General features: G+C 33.2%; 1 long non-coding RNA gene across 2 annotated transcripts in view; it reads right to left on the reverse strand.

Annotated features, from left to right (window-relative positions):
* Positions 1–6,181: 6,181 nt before the first annotated feature.
* The window catches only part of LOC139075120 (uncharacterized), a 132,180-nt gene continuing 117,807 nt past the window's right edge, over positions 6,182–20,554 (reverse strand). For both annotated transcript variants that reach the window (XR_011525181.1, XR_011525180.1), the window contains 2 exons: positions 7,901–8,014; positions 6,182–7,233 (listed from right to left, as the gene is read on the reverse strand). This is a non-coding gene — a long non-coding RNA (uncharacterized lncRNA). The remainder of the gene's footprint in view (positions 7,234–7,900; positions 8,015–20,554) is intronic.

The raw sequence follows: 20,554 nt of genomic DNA on the forward strand, positions 1-20,554 counted from the left end.
AATGGGCAGCCATTTACCAGGGTAACCATGCACTAAGAAAGGGAAAAACTGATACTTTTTTATATATAGCTATTGATCAAGCAAATGCTTACTTCTATACCCATCAATAGAGATGATCAAAATCAGTTTGCTTTTTCAAGCAAGGACAGTAGTAAACATTAACTTTTGTGCCACAAAACTATATTAACTCTCATGTTCTCTATCATAATACAGCCTATAGAGACCTTAATTGACTTGATGTTCCCCATAGCAGCAGGTTGACCTACTACGTTGATGATATCATGCTAATTGGTTCTGATGAGTAAAATGTAAAGTAACCCAAATGTCCTAGTGCTTACATGCTGGAGGGTCGGAGATTAAATACTATGAAGATTCATGGGCCTGACATAGTGAAGCATTTATAACTACTTGACTGAAGAACGCCAGGACAGCCCTAATAAAGAAAAGGTAAATTGTTGAATGCATGTCTCCTACTACTATAAAAGTGGCAAAGCATTTGGTAGGCTGAGTCAATTTTTGAGGTAGAATATATTGCACATTGGAATGTTGTTTTGACCCATTTATGGGATGGCCCATAAATATGCCCATTTTGAGTAGAGCAGAGAGTGAGAAAAGGCTTTGGAACAAATCTGGGCTATGGTGCAAGCTGATGCTGTGTTGGCTCTCTATCAAGACCCAATCATAGAATCCAAGTGTAAACTCAAGGACTTCTACTTCTGGCCAAAATGGAGTAACCAGGGCCAGACTTACCCTGTTGCCAGAAATCAATTAAAATATCAGACAGAATAATTGAAACAATGGCTTTTAAAACTTAGGTAGCAAGCAAAAAAAGCCAGTGATCTCTAGAGATATGAAACAAATTATGAGAACACTACAATTGCCCATTTTACTGCCTGCAGATGATTTACAGACCAGGATACAAGGACAGTAAAATCAGGCAGAGGTTAACAGAGACAACTGAATCTCTCTGAATTGTGGGAATAAATATGGAAGTCTGGGGAAGCAAAACTGGCTAGAAATCATGGTCAGAGTATACAAGAGGAGAGAACTTCAAAGAGAGCGAAAGTTTTGGAGATCTTCAGAGGGTTACCCTCAAGTCTCCAGCTTATTAGTGATCAGTACATGCATGTGATGGATCTACTTGAGGAAAGAACCAACAAAAAAGGATGCATGGGACAAATCTATGGAACTCATACAGGGCCAACAATATTTCCTATTCTCAGCAGCCAGAGTAGAAATAGTCCACGGAGCACTGAATGGAGTATACACAAGGAAGTTGCCTCAATAGTGGGGCAAAATTAGTCCCAAAATAAATTGTGCTTTGGTCCCATATGACAGATTAAAAGCAAGATCCAAAATAATCAACCTATTTCCAAGTAACTTAATTGCAATAACATTTAACAAGGTCAGTTAAAAAGGGACAAGAATAAGTATAGGCATACAAAAATATCCATCTCCCAACACGGTAAAATTCACAATTTTTGGTATCCAATAAGAAAAAAGTTGTCAGGCATGCAAAGAAGTGGGAAAATAAGACTAATCATGAAAAGAGAGATCGATCCATCAAAATGGACCCTAAAATCACATAAATGATTGAATTAGTAGATGAGGACATTATAACTGAATTATATATGTCTAAGAAGCTGCATGAAAGATTAAACATATTAAGTAAAGATGTGGAAAAAAATAAAAATACCTAAATTGAACTTCTAGAGATGGAAACTGCAATGCATAAAGTGAAAAATACAGTGGATGGGATTAACATCAAATAAAACAACGCAGAAGATAATTGGCAAACTTGAAGAAAGCAGTAGAAACTATACAAAATGAAATACAAAGGGAAAAAGACTTTAAAAATAATCAGATAATTAAAAAACTGTAGAAAAATATCAAGCAGACCAACAAAGATGTAATTGGAATCTCCAAGAAGAGGAATGAGGGGAAGACAAATAATTGAAAACCTAATTGCCAAAAACATTACAAATTTGATGACAACTATAAGCCACTGGATCCTAGAAACACAACAAACCTAAAAATAGCACAAAAATATGAGCAAAAGTATACCACGGTATATAATAATCAAATTTATTGAAAGAAAAAAGCCAGAAAATCTTAAAAAGGAGAAAAAATATATATAACGTACAGATGAACAAAGATAGGAAAGACAGGAAAGGAAGAAGTAAAACTGTGTTAGCATACGTATGATCATCTAAGTACAAAATCCGGTGGAATCAAAAACAGCTGTAGAATTAATAAAGGAATTTAGCAATATTGCCAGATGTATGATCAACATACAAAAATCAATTGTATTTCTTCATTCTAATAACGACCAATCAGAATTTGAAATTGTAAAAGTAATGCTATTTACAATGGAATTGAAAATATATACTGCTTATGGCTCAATCTGCCAAAAGATGTGCAAGCTCTGTTCCCTGAAAGTACAAAATGCTGCTGAGTGAAATTAACGAAGATCTGAATAAGCGGAGGGATATGGTGTGTTCACGGATCAAACACTAAATATTGTCACTTCTTACCACACTGATCTGTAAAGTCAACACAACTCCAATTAAAAACATCAGCAGATTTCTTTATTAAAATTGACAAGCTGATACTAAAATGGAAGTGCAAGACCAAAAATAGTCCAAACAGTTTTGAAAAAGGAGAACAAAATTGGATTTCTTACACTATCCGATTTCACAACTCATTAAATAGTAATAGTGAAAGTAATCAGTATAGTGCGGTATTGGTGTAAAGATAAACAGATCAACAGAACAGAGTTCTGAAATAGCCACACACATACATAGTCAATTGATTTTTGACAACGTTACAAAGGAAATTCAGCAGAGAAAGAATAGTCATATTTAGGAGAGAAAGAGTTGTCTTAAACAGCGTTGGCATAATTAAATAACCATATGTAAAGTAAAAACTCTGCCCTAGGTTTCAGGAGCACAGAAGTGCCCTATTGATCAGAGAACAACTCTGGTTTTTCTAGTAGAAACTTGGTACCTGACCATGATGCATGAAGTAATTATGTCATCTGAGTGCCTGTATGACAATTCTATTGAATCATAATGTTAGAGAGTTGAAAAGGCAATCCATTTTACTATGAAATACCCAGCCTTGAACAGATCCCTGAGTTTAAGGAACCAAATTTTTATAATGTCCTTTGTTCTTAGAGAGACACTATCTCTATCTTCCAAGATTGTTTGCTATACAAATGTGAAATCCAGAAACAAAAATATGTCCAGAACAAAGGCAGTCAGTGCCTCTGCTCATAAGATGTGCAGAAATATGAGACCAATGAGGAATTATCCCCCAACACCCAGCTATGGGATGGAGAGATTCTGAAGAATTCACCAAGTGCCCTATAATGGGAAAATATTTCTTTCTACATAGAGCTAGTTTACAACTGTGCTTGTCAAATATGATTTTTCCCATTCTCCTTAACTCCCCTATCTCAAGCATCAAATCCATAAGGGATCAGTAACAGAAGCCAGAGGGAAAGAATGGTGGAGGATGTTCACGAGAAAGAGAGAATAAGCTAGCAAGATCCCACCCATTCTCCAGATCTTTCTAGGCTTACCCCACTGCAGCCTTAGCTGAAGGGAGGCAGTGTGACATCTATCTCTAAATGAACATTGAAGTATTGACTATTATATGGAACTGGGTATTCTGAATCTAGACTGATATTTATATCTTAAAATAAACCCAAAATTCATGGAATTTCCTAAGTTTCCATCCAGGAAAAGACTAATCACACTGAGCAAGTTAAAGGACCATGAGAGAAAAAATAGTTTCCTTTATACTTTGATCCCAATAAGAGTCTTGATGTTAGCATGCCACTTAATATGCACAACTTATGCATAGAAAAAGTATCTGTTAAAGAGAATTCTCCTAGAGAATTAAAATTTCACTATTTTACCTTACAAGTTTCAGCAATGCTTAACTTTTTTTTTACAGATAACTTATGTTACCTTGTTAATTTGGAAAGAAATCAATATAAAGTTAATATAAAGAAATAAAATTGAAAATAGAAAAATTGGGGAGCCCAAAATGGATTCAGGAGTCAAACAACACCCTTTGAAAAATCACTTTAGTTCTTCAAACATCATAATCTAATATTAAAGGGTCCTTAAGTAGATCCAGGGACATATTTGCTCAGCCATCTTCAAGAAGCTAAACTATATCCAACACACCCATCTGTTAGATACCAAAAGAATCGAGCCTGGTTCTAAGAGGGCAAAAATCAGCTTCTCCATGGTAGCACTTTGGAGAAACGGATTCTTGGAAAGAGGCAACCGAGGACCAGAACTCCATTATTAGTTGGAAAGCCATGATGCAGAATGCAGAGAATCTAGAATCACAGTATGGAAAATAGAGAAAGCAAAGCAAATGTCTTTGGAACAAGATTCCATTCTGACTGCAGCAGTCAGAAACAACTTCTCTCTGAGCAAAAGTAGAGATTCTCAGATAAATGTCTATGGGAATCTACTCATCCAGTGGGCTACTTTAAATATTATGCTAATCAACCATACTATATACTATTATTCAATCTGATTTCCTGAATTAAACTAAACCTTAATGAAGTAGTACATACTTTTGGTACCCAGATTCACTCAGTGGCATTGTATTTAAAATATCAATAAAAATTACTCACAAAAAAACAGCTTCCGAAGGATTCAATAGGACACTGATTTTTCTCCTACCTTGAAAGAAATTGATAAGAATCATCCTGTCTAATTGTATTAAATGTCATCACCTCTAGATAATTCATATACAGTAAATTGATAAGGCAAAATATTTTTCTTGCAAATGAGGCATATCTATTGAAAGTCTGATCTGAATACAAGTGTTTCACAAATGCCAGAATTTCTGAAATGTTATCAAATCAATGTAAACTGTGCTTACGATGTCTCACCCAATCAGGTTTTAACTAGTATTCAGGAAGATAAAAAAATAAACAGGCGTTCCTGCTTTTGGGGATTTGAAAATTGTCAGTAAATTGGGTATTTAACAACATAAAAGAATAATCAAGGACATGAAAATTTCAATAACATATGTTTTAAGAAAAAAGAAAAAACATTGCATCAACATTTTCTCAAAGATTAGGAAAGTAAGTATAGTGGAACTCATAAATTGATGAGAGTTAGTTGTTTAGAAAAGCTGAAATTAAATTCCCAGTATTCATTTGGAAGCAGTCCTATCTCTTGTCACGGGAAGACTTGAGGCTGGTCTCCCAGAGGGCAGTTTGTTTCCTAGATCTAGAGATGGAAGGACTCTCTGGGTGCAGTGAATCTGATGTGTTACAATTAAAAGAAGGTGCAAATCCAAAAGCACGAAAGATATGACCCAAAAAGGCAGGAAGAGAGCCTAGAAGGCTCCCTAAATCAAAGAAAACTAAAGGCAGATCGAAAGCTCAGGCATAGTAATAAGCATCTGAGCCCAAGCTGCTGAGAACAATTGCAAAGCACTTGAGCACAAATGATGTGGGGTGGGGGTCCTGAGTAATTGCTAGAATTGTCAGACAGGGTTCGCTCTGGACATCTACTGGTGTGTGATGAAGTGTGGTGCTTTCTCTACAGCAGGCAGGGGTGTGGGATGTGGCTTCAAGAAGAATTACACACATTTACCAAAAGCTCAAAGAGGATTCTTGGCTGGTGTTTCAAGAAGTAGGTTAAAGAAGGAGCTCTCCAGCTGTTTTCACAACCTAGCACAGGATAGGTTTGAAATTGCACATAGCATAAACATTAATAGAGACTTGTGTTATCCACAGAACACAAAATATACATTTCATATGGGATATATGGTCTGATAAGGTCTTTTAATTAATATAGCTATTTAGGCCAAATTTTCTTTCTTTTCATTCTGAGGATAAGTGGACATTTATTTTTAACATGCACTGGTTATAGGCAAACACAAGTGAGTCATGGCCCATTGCTAAAAAGCACAATTTCTGGAAGCAGTGCATGCTAATTACAGTACTTATTGAAAATCACCATTTTGACAACTATAATTTTGCCTCCACCTTTGCAAATCCTCAATTGAACAGTATCTTGTAGCAAATATATTTTAACTAAAATATACTACATTGCAGCCGCAAAAAATCTCTGAGGCTGAGTCCCCTTTTACGAACAATGTGAGTTGTTCAGGAAAACAAAATAAATCATAGTAAGGAATATCATAGGACATTTTCAAAATACTCTGTTTAATGATGCAACTGCCCAATAATTGTTTTATTTTTAAGATGAATACTTCCCCATGGTGCATATAGTAATTATTAATAACAAACTTTATAAAACAATACCGAATTAATATTTATTGAGGGTAAATGACATGCCAGGCATTGTGCTAAGCAGTTTGCATGCATCTATGTGCTTTCCCAGCTATCTGTCCATCTATCTATCTATCTATCTATCTATCTGTCCGTCTATTTATTCTGCCTACCTAGCTATCAGACCAAACTATATAATTCTATTCTAAATTATACTCTCTTCAGCTAACATTATGAGCAATTTGAAAAGAACTAAAAATATAAACGACAGAAATTTAATTCACTATACATAAGTTAACAAACATATTACAGAAATCCACTAATAAAGACAAAGTTCAAACAATCTGAGATATTCAAATATGCCAAGTTACTTAGCACGATGATTATGTGATAATAAACTACACCTCATAATCAATTTAAAAGAGAAGGGTTTGCAAAACACTTGAAGTAGTCATAAAATATTACAAAATACTAGTAAACATTTCCATTGTTTATCTTCTAGCAGAATATAAATAATCTTGGAGAAATGGAGGTATTTTGCATTCTTATAATTAACTAAGGGTTCATTCTAACACCTAATGGGAAAACTATTAACACTATATATAAAAACTAATTAAATAATTAACAAAAACTGAGGGAAATTAATTATTTGTTGAATGGGGTATGCCCATTAGCTATTGTTCCAAAACTCAGCGATTTAAAACAAAGAGCATTTATTATTGCGAATAAGTCTACGGCCAGTGAGGTGCTTCTGCTCAACTGAGCCAGACTCAGCTGATCTTGGCTGGGCTCATTCATGCATCTGCAGGCAGCTGGTGTGTTGGCTGGGAACTGGTGCTCTAAGAAGGCCTCAATCACATTGCAGTTATTGGCTATAGGCTGTACAACAGGGTTGTCAGGGTAATGTGTCTTTAGCATACAGCAGGATAGCTTGGGCTTTTTCACATGGCATAAACAGAGATCTAAGAAAAAGAATAAATGTGTTAGACCTCTTGAGGCCAGCCCTCAGAACTAACATAGTATCACTTCCAACGTCTTTTGGCCAAAACAAGTCACAAGGCCAGCCCAGATTCAAAAATACTCTCTTGATGAGAACTGCAAGGTCACAATGCAAAGGGTGCAGATTCAAGAAGTAAAGTATGTTGCCCTCTTTGTAATCCATTTATTACATGGTGGAAGGAAAGGAAAAGAGCTTTGATGGTTTCCCCACATGTAATGTCAACATAGATCATATCGAGATGTATAACAAGGCTTTTTTCTCTGAGAACTGCCCACCCCAGTTGGGTAGAGGTTTCCTATCAACGGCAAGGACTTTTCTTCCTTTATAAAGGGAACATGGCCCTCTAGGCAGAAATAATAGAATAGAGTGGACATATAATTCAAGTGGGCCAATCAAATTATCGCTCAATAATTTGAATTGGCTGCTTTAGAGACTAGTATTTGAGATTAAGGGCTGAGCTCTAGAATAAGGGAATATTAAACCCTCCGCTGAGATTCAAGGACCTGGTCTGGACTCCATCTTCCATAAGATCTGATTGTTAATATTTCCTTAGATGGTGTGACATAATCCAGGACCATTCAGATCAATTCCCTTTCTTGCATACGCTTGCTTATATTGGTTTATATTACCTAGAATCAAAGTAGCTTTAAAAAAAAATACATGGTGTTGAATAAGTTTTTTTCATTCTTTGGTCTTCTCTTCATTTTTAAATTTTTCTCCTATTACAAAGCATCTCCATAGACCTTAACAAACAAACAAAGAGAAAGAAATATCTAGTTATTTCATCTATTTTTAATCTCTTTTAGGGATGATATTTTTTTGACCCTGGACACCATAATAGAATTCACTTATAGCATTTTGTTACTAAATAATTATAAATATTCCAAGAGTTACAGCCATAAAATGGGAGAATTTCATAAATGCATGGAACCTTAGTGATTACAGACAGGAAAATCTAAGTAATTTGCCCAGAATCACCTAAGAGATTGGTGGAAGAATTGCCTTGTATTCAACTGATGTTTCCACTATCATCTTGCAATGAAGTGGTTTTTATAAGCCACTGAAGGATTTGGCAATTAATTTGGCAACTAAAAATAAACTGTGTTGTCACAACTACTCTTCACTTTCACTACATGTAAAACAAACTTAATAATAATACCTAAATTTTGTTTGAGATATATAAATGTTTTGAGATATTTTGAGAATTATAAATGAGTTAACATATGTAAAGCTTATATAACAGCAATAGTTTACACACCAAGTGCTCAACACATGTTAATACTAGGCATTTTCACCTGTTATTTAAACATCTTATTTTTAAAATCACCTTTATTGAGTATAATTTACATACAATAAAATTCATTATGTTAAGTATAAATTTCAATGAGTTTGGACAAATTTTTACACCTGCATAAACACCACCACAATCAATGCAAACTACATTTCCATCAATTCGGACCATGCCACAATATCATGCCACTTACAAGCCAGTCTCCACCACAGAAAACCATTAATCTAGTTTTTGTCACAATAGATTAGCTATCTATTTTTTAGAGTTTCATACAAATGGAATCATACAGTACTCATTTATGTCAGACTTCATTAACTTAACATTAACGTTTTTGAGACACTCATTTTTTTTTGTATGTTGAGTAGTTAACTCCATCTAATTGCTGACTTGTGTTACCTTGTCTGAGCAAACCACAATTTGTTTAACCATTCACATGTTGATGTATAAGCCCTCCAACTTTGTTTCAAATTGTTTTAGCTATTCAAGCTCCTTTATGTTTTCATTTAAATTTCAGAATCAACTTGATAATTTCAGAAAAGAAAATTCTGATGGTTTTGACTGGAATTGTGTTGAAACTATACCTCAATTGGGAAGAATCGAAATCCTAACAATATTGAGTCAGTCAATACATGAATGCAGTATATCATCCTACTTATTTAGGTCTTTATAAAATTTCTCTCTGCAATATTTTCTAGCTTTCATTGTATGGGTATGGGATACATTTGCTTTAATTTGTCTTTAAACCTTTCATACATTTTCTGATGTTATTGTAAATGTTTTTATTTAATTTCTAATTGTTCATTGCTTGTATACAGGAATATCATTTTACATAGACCTTGTATATTTCAACCTTTCTACAATCACTTGTTAGTTCTAGCGTTTTTTTGTGAATTAAGACAATTTTATTCCATTTTCATTTGTATCCATTTTTAGAATTTTTTTTGCCATATGATACTAGCTAGGATCCCAGTAAAATAATGAATCACAGTGGCATTACCCATGTTAGAGTGTAAGCATTCATTATCTCACCTTTAAGTGTGATGGTTGTTGTGGGTTTTCGTAGTGCCCCTTATCATATTCAGAAAGTTCTTTTCTGTTCCTAGTTCACTCAAAATTTTTACCATAAATAGGTGTTGAATTTTTGAGCAAAAACTCTTGACATTGGTCTTGGACATGATTTTTTGGGTATGACACCAACAGCCCAAGTGACAAAAGCAAAAATAAATAAGTGGGACTACATCAAAGAAAAAAGCTTCTGCATGGCAAAAGAAATGATCAAGAAAATGAAAAGGCAACCCATGAAATAGGAGAAAATATTTGGAAAACATATAGCTGATAAGGGGTAAATATCCAAAATATATAAGGAACTCATGCAACTCCATAGGAAAAATACAAACAATCTAATTAAAACATGGACAATGAAGTGTAGGTGAGAATGAGGAGAAAAAGGAAGACTTGTGCACTATTAGTGGGAATATAAATTGGTGCAGCCACTATAGAAAACAGTATGGAGGTTTCTCAAAAAATTAAAAATAGAACTACCATATGATCCAGCAATTCCACTTCTGGGTATTTATCCAAAGAAAATAAAAGCACTAACTTGAAAAGATATATGCACCCCTATGTTCACTGCAGCATTATTAATAATAGCCAAGACACAGAAGTAACCTGTGTCCATCAATGGATGAATGGATAAAGAAAATGTGGTATGTACACACATATATATTAGATACATACATATATGTATATGTGTATATATAAATATACACACAAAATGGAATATTATTAAGCCATAAAAATGGAAATCTTGCCATTTGCAAAATATAGGTGGACCTTGAGGGCATTATTCTAATGGAAATAAGTCAGAGAAAGACAAATACCATATGATGTCACTTATGCATGGAATCTAATAAGAAAAAAAAAGAAACCGAACTCACAGATACAGAAAACAGACTGGTGTTTGCCAAGGAGGGGGATGGGGGCAGGCAAAATAGGTGAAGGTGGTCAAATGATACAAACTTACAATTATAAAATAAGTTATGGGGATGTAACCTGCAGCACGATGACTATAGGTAATAATACTGTATCGTATATTTGAAAGTTCCTAAAAGAGTGAACCTTAAAACTTCTCAACACAAGAAAAAAAAATTTATAAATATGTGTGATGATGGATGCTAACTAGACTTACTGTGGTGGTCATTTTGCAATATATACAAATATTGAATCATTGTTTTGTACAGCTGGAACTAATATAACGTTCTATGTCAAATATATCTCAATAAAAAAAATTAATTAGACCCCAGATATTTAATGTGTGAAGTAAGAAAAAGTAGAGGAGGAGATAAGTTAAACACGGTCTATACAATCTAAATCAGTAATCAGTTATCAAACTGCATTATGTAAAGTTTTGCTTTTTCTCTTTAAATTTAGAATTTCTCAATAATATAAGAGTGAATCAGGATGGGATCTTATGCAGAATTGTGTCCTTCCAGGTCTATTTTCCATTGTTCTCAATCTCATTCACTTGCCACATGGGCTGGGATTTGGGGAAATTTTAATCTAGAAAAGAAGAGAATTTGGCATCAACGTCCTTGCAAATGCTGTTCTGAACAAGAATATGTGTAGCTGCTTTTCTGTAGACTAAAAGAACAGGAGGAGAATTCTCTGGTAAAGGCCACCGTGAAACTTAATCATAATGCTGACATATTCGGTTTCTATTGTTTTTTCTAAATCCAACATCCCCAAGTCTTTGATTCAGCTCTAAAAATAAATAAGTAGGACTGCATCAAGAAATCAAGAAGAAGATATATTGAAAGACAAAAGACCACACAGAGGAGCCGGCCCATGGCTAAGAGGTTAAGTTGGCGAGCTCCACTTGGGAGGCCCGGGGTTTCACCGGTTTGAATCCTGGGTGCGGACACGGCACCGCCCACCAGGACATGCTGAGGCGGTGGTGTCCAACATGCCACAACTAGAAGGACCCACAACTAAAATTTGGGGAGAAAAAGTAGGAAAAAAAAAGATTGGCAACAGTTGTTAGCTCAGGTGCCAATCTTTAAAACACACACACACACACACACACACACAGAATAATCCCTGCTAAGGTGAGTGCTAGGTAGGCTAATTTGAGAAGATATTATGCCAATACATAGTGTTCTAGACAACAAATTTTAGTTTCATCAAATTGAAATGTGACTTTAATTACCAAATAAATATTTTAGTCTTTCTGAAATACACTTTATTTATAAAAATCATTTATTAAGTACCAACACTTCACAAGATTCCTTCTAATTACATATAAAAATAAAAAAGAAATCTACTTCAAGTTTATAAAACTCTTTATATCTTATTAGCAGAATATTTAATGCTAGTTATTGTAACACAGAAAAGTAATTCATAATAGGTAGTATACAGAAACATTTAATTAAATTAGAGATAGAGATAATATTTCAGAAAGTTAAATTATATATTCACCTATGGAATAAAGGAGAATATTATTATGGCAAGTAACAGTGAAACCAAGCTTTCATAGCTAATAAATTCATTTACTGTCCCTCACCTTTCTTTTTTTTTTTTATTGTGAGGAAGATTAGCCCTGAGCTAACATCTGTTGCCAATCTTTCTCTATTTTATGTGGGATGCCTCCACAGCATGGCTTGACAAGTGGTACTAGGTCCACACTCAGGATCCAAACCTGCAAACCCCAGACCCCCGGAGCAGAGAGTGAGAACTTAACCACTCGGTCACCAGACCAGCCCCCCTCGCCTTTTTTTTTAATGAATAAAACTAAATTTTTAAAAATAATGTAAAAGAAAAATCAAATAGAGAGCTTCTGTTATTTTTAATGAGCCCTATGTGTGCATTTGGTTAAGCAATAAATAAAGTCAATTTCCATACTACTATCTGTGGAAACTTTTGTTAGGCCAAGGTCAAAAATAAGGAGTTTGGAAATAAGATTTCCAAAATTGTTTCAGTGTTGAAAGGTACCATGGCAGAACAAATGTGATTGTTTGCAAGATTAAAGTTGTCTTGTTGATAAAGAAATAAGCCTTTTTTTGTTCAATATGGATGATAGGCTATTCATTCAAAAAGGGAGAAATTATGATCTTTTTAAAAAAATCTTATTCACTTAGTTTTCTTTCAAGTTATTAAACTATTTTTCATCTTCAATGTGTGTATTCAATGAATATTTCAACAAGTAATATTTATATTTTAAAAAGAATAAGAATATGGGCCGGCCTGGTGACGCAGCAGTTAAGTTTGCACGTTCTGCTTCGGCGGCCGGGGAGTCCCTGGTTCGGATGCCAGGTGCGGACATGGCACTGCTTGGCAAGCCATGCTGTGGTAGGTGTCCCAAATATAAAGTTGAGGAAGATGGGCATGGATGTTAGCTCAGGGCCAGTCTTCCTCAGCAAAAACAGGAGGATTGGTGGCAGATGTTAGCTCAAGGCTAATTTTCCTTAAAAAAAAAAAAAAAGAATAAAAAAGAGAAGAATAAATTACACATTGTTTTTATGCCATAGTTACTGAAAATGCTACAAAGAACACCACATTGAAAAACTCCTTTTTTATGTTTTATGGTCCTGAAAAATAGCAGTTAATGATGTTATTGATCAACATTAATTATTGATGAAAAGCAATTTTGGAAGACTGATGTTTATATTAGTTTTTAGTCTTAGGTCAATTTCCTTCCCAAACATATTCAATTAACATCTATCTACTCTGATAAATATAGAACTCTGGAGAAATATTTAGATAAAATTTAGCAGAGATCTGACTGAAACCAAAAGCCACTCCTACCAACATATTTTCCTCTGCAATGACTTGGAAACTGGCTGCCTATTTCAGTTGGCATACAGACCTTGAACCTTTCCCATAACCATGTGAGATATACCCTAAAATTCCAAAATTCACACTGAACTCCTTAATCTGATACAAAGTTGTGATACCCAAGAGTTGAAACACTCTTGGGCAAAACATTTGCATCAGCATGCAAAGTTAAACAATGTGAAGGCTCATAGAAACAAGGATTATCCAAGTGCTTCCCTTGAGATTTTAAGTGGGAAGACTGAGAAAACTTGAATCCAGGATGGAGAGAAAAATGCACTTTTATTACCATTCCACTCTCCTTTTTAGTAAAATGTCCATCAGATAGTACAACTTCCTCTGGCATTTTGAAGAATAGGTCTATTACCAGCAACACGTAAATGTTTCCTCCTCCCAATGAATATTTTGAAAAGCTTAGTAATTACATTACTGGAACATACCTTCCAATAATGAGAGAAAAATGGCTTTTGCAATGACAAATTGCTTAAAGCAAAACTAAAGTGTTTGTACAATATTTCTTAAACTTGATAAATATTAGGCAATTTGAATATGCAAATACAAAGTACATCTTCTGATTTTAGATTATATTTTTATGGCTAGAAGGAGGAAGTTTTAGATGAAATAATGACAATGTAAGAATGAGACTACCAATTTGATGAAAAGTACAATTTAGCCAGGGTCTAAATTTAAGAACAAGCTTTTCATAAATGCCAGTTTTGAAAATACAAATATGTGTTATTTACATTAAATTAATTCACAGCTATGTATATTTTGATGCTCCAAATTCCTAAAATTATTTAAACTATTTTATTCGTATTCTATCCATAGGGTTTACAAATTGAATCATTATATAAGTATTGAGTTTCAGTGTCTTTTGAAACTGTAACAAAAGCAGCATTCTTAATTAAACACCAATCAATCAGAAAAAAGTTAGATGTTATTAAAAGCCACTTTATCAAAGTAAAATAGTGTTAGCTTTTAACCAAGATTAATTTGTGTTGTCTCAAATCGCTTTCCTTTTCTAAGCAATTCTCCTTTTCTTACTTCTTTGAAATCATTCAGTGAATAAAAGGACAGTGTTGTAAATATACATATTGTGACTATTTTTAAATTTTCTATGGGGTATTGTCCTAACCATTTTAACGAAGAACTACAGAAACATTAAATAATAGTTCTCTGATGACAATTGCTTATATATTTACTTCTAGCTTCCCTAAGCCTACTTATTACTGGATTGAAGGTTGGTATTGGGTGATATCAGAAATGCCAACTTCTACAATTTTTCTGCTGCTAAAAATGCTAGATAAGCTAATTTTTACTATTCAACTTAAAGAGCAATATTATTTGCCTACATATAAGGGAAAATATATAGAATAGGTTTCTTTTGCTTTTTCATTTTCTCAGTGTTGGAATACCTCTTATCAATAAGTCATGATGCCAAGGGCTGAGGATGGATTCTGACTTTAAGATCTTCAAAAGCTACTAAGAAAATTAAAGAACCACACAGATAAATAAAAGATAAAGCAAAATAAAAAACACAGCCCATGAGAAACATGGGTACACGGCTATAGAAGTTTAAAGAAAAGAAAATGTTTTGCGCTAAGACGCAGGAAGAGAAAATCAGGAGACATGGCAGAAACCACGTTGCATATGGCATTAGTAGATGAGAAGAATCTGGACATTAAGTTTAAAGATACCCAAATATTGAAGAAAATAAAAAGAAAATTTCACGGTATACATTCAAGTTATTAAAAAATGTTTATGGCTTTTCTTGTGTTTAGGAAATCATAACTTAAAATGCACATTTTCACTTTTCTCCATAAGGACAAAAACATATTTTTCATTTACGTATCTCTTACAAAGCTATGCCTTGCCTATAGTAGTTGCTCAATAAATCATTGCTAAACTAATGAATTACCTAATGTAAATCTACCTCATGGAACAATTCTTTGATGGTATAAATAAATGGTACAAACTGACCAAGAAACTGGATACTTCTACGATAGACATCAGTGTTTTATGCTACCAACTTGTATGTTAGGCAAATAAATTAGTTGTCAATGCTTTATGATACTGTAGTCCTAGTTTTTCAATATATAAAAGCTCCACGTATTTATTAAGAAAAGTGGCTGTTCAATTGCTAAGGCATTGTACATTTTATGTAGCATACAGTTTTATAATGAAACTGTCAACTTTTTTCCATTTTGATAAAAAGACAACTAACTTCATTTTAAAACACATTTCCAAGTCTCTGTGTGCACCTGTGTCACAAATAGAGAAGAGTTGTGGGTAGGAGAATAAAAAGAATGTTAGCATTAAAACATAAACAGCAATTGCAACCAGTTCAAGAGCTATAAGAGAAATTATAAGAAACTTATCCTCAATCACATTTATTACTTCCATGAAACATAAAATCTACCAAATTTGCCCTTAAGACAGCCTCCGTACTATTTCTCAAAGGGAGTAAATAAACCTTTCAGGGTGGATGCTATTTTTATTTTGAAACATCTGCAATTTCCCACTTGTTCAATATTTCAAGAGCAGCGAATAGGATATCCATTATTAACCTTAATAATAAAAGGAGAACTATAACATTTTACTAATAGTAAACTTTGGGGTGAAATAGCCCATTTAAATGGCATGTCCTTTTTCATTTTTATTATTTAAATCACTTTTTTCCCCTTAAGCTCTAGATTATTTGAGAGGCTACAATTGAGTGTTTTTGAAGAATAATCATTTCTGTATTTTCTTCCAGGATCAAATGACTCAAATGGATTTCCTTTTCAGGCTGAATTGAAGACAAGATACTATAACTGACTCTCCCACTGAAAAAAAATTTTTAATGTAGGATAGTGCATTAAAAATATGACAAAATATATTAATAACCTGGCAAAAAAAGAAGTTTGAAATGGTTAAACCCCCTCCCTAAAGGAAAAATGAATATTAATGGGACTGAGGGACAGTGAATGCAAATATTCCACAGGGGCATTTGTCATACATGGTTGCCCTTGAAATTTGGTTATCAATGACATAGTAGTCAGGGCACACAAGGGAAAAAGTAGGGCCTGCCCAAGATATAGAAGTTTAACCCAAGAAGCCCCCATAAACTCAGACCCTAGAGCAATGTTATCCAATACAGTGACTCTTAGCCACTGTGGCTATTGAGTCTGTCTAGTGAGACTGAGGAATTGTATTTTCAATTGTACTTAATTTTAATTAATTTTAATTTAAAAGTTGATACTCAGTTCAGTTATTTGAAAACTTACAGCCATGTTGGGAAACATGTATTCAAATCTACTTTTCAATTGTAAATTTTTTAAAACATAAACACAGATGAAGTCTTTTAAGAAAAATTTAGTGTATGAATTGATATTTGTTCTAAGTGTAAAACAACACATTTTAAAGACTTAGTATGAGAAAAGAATGTAAAAATCTCCTTAATATTTTGTATATTGATGACCATTAAAATAACCTTAAATAAAATATATGACTAAAATTAATTTTCTCTATTTCATTTTACTTTTTAATGTGGCTACTTGAATAGTTTATATTATGAACATATGGCTCACATTACATTTCTGTTGAACAGTGCTGATCTAGAGAATTAACTTTCAATCTATAGGTAGACTGAAAATATGTCTTCCCAAAACCACTAGTAATGAAATTGTCTGCCTTGAACTTTGATGATGGGAAGAGAAGGGGAAAAGGAAACAAAGAAAAACTTCCTACATGCAGATTTTGCAACCTGAATTCATACCACCTAGGTAGCCTAAGAAACACGAAGTCAATAATTTAATTTAAAGTTGGTCCAAATTGGTAGTGCATCCAAGAAGCTGGCAAAGATAAACACATGTCCTCTGGAGAGGACGACACATTTCATAAATAAAGTTCTAAGGAAAATGAGCTTAAATCAAGAATAACAAAACTTACCTGTAAACAAAGCACCATGAACAAGAATCAAGAGAAAGCAGGCAGGAAGTCAGACACACAAATACTTCACTGTTAGAAATATCAGACAGAGTATATTTTATCATTAATTTACCCAACAAAGAATTACCAAGTGTCTTCTATTTAGCACTCTTCTATGCTCTGAAAACTCAGCATGAGTAAAATAATCAAAACCCCCTGCCATCAAAGAGTTTGTATCAACACAGATATGTCTAATATATTTTAAAATATATTTTAAAACATGAAGTATAAAATAGTCAGACATAAAAAATAGGAACATAAAATAAATATTAAGAACAAAAGGCAGAACCAACAACATAAATAGGAAATAAGTTATAAAAATGACCAGATGGAATTTACAGAAATAAAAAATATACTAATTGAAATTTTAAAGCTGATGACAATTAAATAGTTGATTACACATTATATGCATATATATCTTTCTTTCTCTAAATATATCACTATTATTTGTGTGTGTATGATGCACACAGAGACAAAGAAATAAAAAATATAAAAATGAATTTAAGAGACATGGAAAACACAGAGAAGTTTCTGAACATAAGAGTTCTCCAGAATATGAGAAAAGATAGAATGGGAAAGAAAATTTTTGAAAAAAATAATTACTGAGATTTTTCCAAAAATTTTGAAGGATACCATTCTGCTGATTCAGGACACTCAGTGAATCCAGAACAGAATAAATAATTTTTTTTTAAAATCTGTACTACTATAACAATGTAATGAAAAAGCACACCAGAGACAAAGAGAAGGCTTTAAGAACAGTCAGGAAAATTTTTAAAAAGACAAATACCCTACATAGGAATAGCAGTGAGACTGAAAGCTGGCTTCTCAGTAGCAGGAATGAAACCCAGACAACAAATAAATGTGCTTAGAGAAAATAACTGTCAACCTAGACTTAGATTACCAGAGAAAACAACTTCCAAGCACAAGGGTAAAATATACGCGTCTTTCTGAACACCCAAAAACTTAAGAGTTTGCCACTAGTAGAGCCAAGAAATTCTAAAGTTTTCAAACAGAAAGGAAGTAATCCAAAATGGACATCTGAAATGAAGGAGTACTGACCTGAAACAAGATAAATATGTAGGTTAATCTAAACAAACATTGACTTTATGAAATATCAGTAATGCTGTTAGGCAAAGTTAAAATCAAATGGGATAGAAATAAAAGTCACATGTGAGAGGGAAGAAGCATGATGAGCATTAACCTTCTAAGATCTTCAACTTGTTCAGGAAGAATGAAAAGCTGTTAATTGACTTTTGATTTTGAAATGTTAAGTACAGATATTAAAATGTCTAGGATAACAATAAAATAAAAGCACATTGAATATATATCCTCTACATAAATAGAGGTTTAAAAATTGAAGAAAAAAATACAAACTAAAATAAAATATAAAAGGAAAAATAGAAAAGCAAAGAAAACATAGAAAAGGTAGAATGAATAGAAAGCTAGAAATAAGATGAAAGAAACAAATCCAAAATTGGAGTGATAATAATAAATGTAAATGGAGAAAAATGCTGCATTTAAAGACAACCTTATTAAATTGAAGTAAAAAAAAAATCCAACTATTGTCATCCATTTGAAATATAATGATAAAGAAAGAAAATAAAGAGCGTACATCAGGCAAAAGTTAATCAAATAAAGCTTGTGTGCTTTTATTAATAGAAAATATAAACTTTATGGCCAAAACATCCCATTTCAAGAAATAATGTAGGTCAGGAAGATTTAGCATGTCTAAACTTAGATGCATAAGAGGCAGCTCCAAAATATATGAAGCAAACTGACAGAAATTTAAAAAATGAAATCAAGAAAACACCCATCATGGTTAGATTTTCATACACATCTCCCTTTAACTTATAAATCAAGCAACGCAGTAAAAGTCAGTCAGAGAACAAACAACATAACTTACAAATTTGAACTAAAAGCACGTGATAGACAGAAAACATGTTCTTTCAAGGATGCCTAGAATGTTATGAAAATTGATCACTGGGTCATGAAGCAAGTTTCAAGAGATTGAGAAGATTTGTATTATAAAGATCAGCTGTTTTCCTCTGTCCATAAGAAAACCAATTTAAAAATCAAATAATTCAAAGATCACACTCTTCTAAAAATTTATGAATCATGGAAAAATCATAATTAAAAATAGAAGGGCTGGCCCTGTTGTGTAGTGGTTAAGTTTGCACACTCTGCTTCAGCAGCCTGGGGCTCACAGGTTCAGCTCCCAGGCACAGACCTACAGACCGCTCATCAAGCCATGCTGTGGTGGTGTCCCACATAGAAAAGGTAGAGGAAGATTGGCACAGATGTTAGTTTAGCACCAATATTCCTCAAGCAAAAAGCGGAAGAATGGCAAAAGATGTTAGTTCAGGGTCAATCTTCCTCACAAAAAAAAAAGGAAAAAATTTTAGAATTGGGTTATAATGACAAGACTACATAAAAAATTTATAGGATGCAACTATGATGAATATGCACAAAAATGTACAGTTTCAAATGCTTCTATTAGGAAAGGAGAGAGACAGAAAATTACACATTAAACATCCACATAAAGAGATTAACAATTAAACAACTGATAAAGAATAGCCCAAAGAAAATAAGAAGAAATGAAACAATAAACATAAGAGGAAAATTGAACAAAATGCAATATGCATATTATAAAAGATAAACAAAATGAATAATTAGCTCTTTGAAATCTGCAATGAATATGACTAACTTCTGCCAAAACATACCATGACAGAAAGAAAACAAGGCATAAATAAACAACATTAGTAATGAAAAAGAAAAGTCCACATAATTATAAATGCAGCCAGTATCACACAGATATAAAAGGATGTTATGACTACTTTATCTCCATAAACATAAAAAAATTTAGGTGAAATTGACAAGTTCATAAAAAAATTTAATTTTCCAAAATTTACTCAAAAATAAATAGAAACCCCCAAAATCCTATTAACATTAAGGAAAATGAACTAATAGTTTAATATTTTTCCAGATAGTTTTACTGGTGAACCCTAAATCCCCAAACCAACTTAACGGCATTTTTATATATACCATGACAAAATATAGAAAAAAAGTAGACAGTCTTCAACTCATTGTAAGGAACTATATAACCTTGATAACAAAGCTTAATAAGAGCCTGAAAGGAAAAAGACAGGGAAATATCACTCATGAACATGATGTGAAAATCCTAAAAATACAATAATGA

The sequence above is a fragment of the Equus przewalskii genome, chromosome 13 (assembly GCF_037783145.1).
Source record: "Equus przewalskii isolate Varuska chromosome 13, EquPr2, whole genome shotgun sequence".
NCBI lineage: Eukaryota > Metazoa > Chordata > Mammalia > Perissodactyla > Equidae > Equus > Equus przewalskii.